The sequence below is a fragment of the Chrysochloris asiatica genome, unplaced genomic scaffold (assembly GCF_000296735.1).
Source record: "Chrysochloris asiatica unplaced genomic scaffold, ChrAsi1.0 scaffold00043, whole genome shotgun sequence".
NCBI lineage: Eukaryota > Metazoa > Chordata > Mammalia > Afrosoricida > Chrysochloridae > Chrysochloris > Chrysochloris asiatica.
The window spans coordinates 19,432,515-19,433,804 of NW_006408561.1; the positions used below are offsets into that span (position 1 = coordinate 19,432,515).

At 38.0% G+C, this 1,290-nt stretch overlaps 1 protein-coding gene across 8 annotated transcripts in view; it reads right to left on the bottom strand.

The window, feature by feature from the left end:
- TNIK (TRAF2 and NCK interacting kinase) overlaps positions 1-1,290 on the bottom strand; it is a 549,276-nt gene that overhangs the window by 358,594 nt on the left and 189,392 nt on the right. The gene's annotated exons all lie outside the window — the stretch shown is intronic.

Below are 1,290 nucleotides of genomic sequence, written 5' to 3' on the forward strand. Positions count from 1 at the left end.
TTTGATTTCTTGACTGCTGTTTCCGTGAAACAGACATATATCTATATCTATATATGTATATATAAAGAGAGAGAGACTTCTGGTGTGGCACTATAGAATTAGCACCAGACTGTAAACCACAAGGTTGACAGTTAAAACCCAACAACAAATGCTCCTTGGAAAACCTATACAGGGTCACTATGAGTTGGAGCGGACTCAAAAGTACATAATAGACTTGAAAGTGTAGATAGATAGATAGATAGATAGATAGATAGATAGATAGATAGATACAGATGTAGAGTTTATACTCCTTGTGTGGACCTGTAGGATCAGCACTGGAATGTGAACAACAAGGTCAGCTGTTCAAAACCATCATCTGCTCCTCAGAAATCCTATACAGGGTCACTATGAGTCAGCACTTAACAACAACATATATAAATATGCATGCCTTCCTTCTTTGTCTTCCTGCCTGGTTAATAGCTCTTACATTACTATAAAAGCATTTTATATTTGCCCATTTATCTACTATTTATAGAGTACAAACAGTTAAGAGTTTGGTTATTAATTGAAGGGTTGGAGGCTCAAGCCCTCCCAGAGGTACCTTGCAATACAGGCCTGATGATGTAATTCAAAAAAATCAGCAATTAAAAATGTTATAGAGCACAGTTCTACTCTGACTAACATGGGGTCTCCAGGAGGAAGAACTGACTTGATGTCAACTGGTTAACAGATCATCTACTATTTATTTATTTGACTTGATTTGCCTCAAGAACTAAGAACTATGTACAAGCGAATATATGAGTATGATGTTGTTAAGAGCCACTGAGTTGGTTACAACTCATGGTGATCCGGCATAAGGTTTAGATCACTATAAGTATTATAATGAAATGTGCAAAGACCTGGAGTCATTATATCAAAAAGAAATGGACAATGTATAACCATTTCAAGAGGTAGCACATGATCAAGAGCCAATGGTACTGCAGGAAGAAGTCCAAGGTGCAGTGAAGGCATTGGCAAAGAACAAAGCTCCAGGAATGGATGGAATACTACTGAAATAGTTCAACAAACAGAAGAAACACTGGAGGTACTCACTCATCTGTGCCAAGAAATTGGGAGGATCACTCCCTGACCAACTATTTGGAAGACATCCATATTTGTGCCCATTCCAAGGAGAGGTGACCCAACGGAATGCAGAAATTATCAAACAATACCATTAATATCACACTCAAGTAAAATTTTGCTGAAAGTTATTCAATGATGGCTGTTGTTGTTGTTGTTGTCAGGTGCCATCGAGTCGGAACTGACTCATAG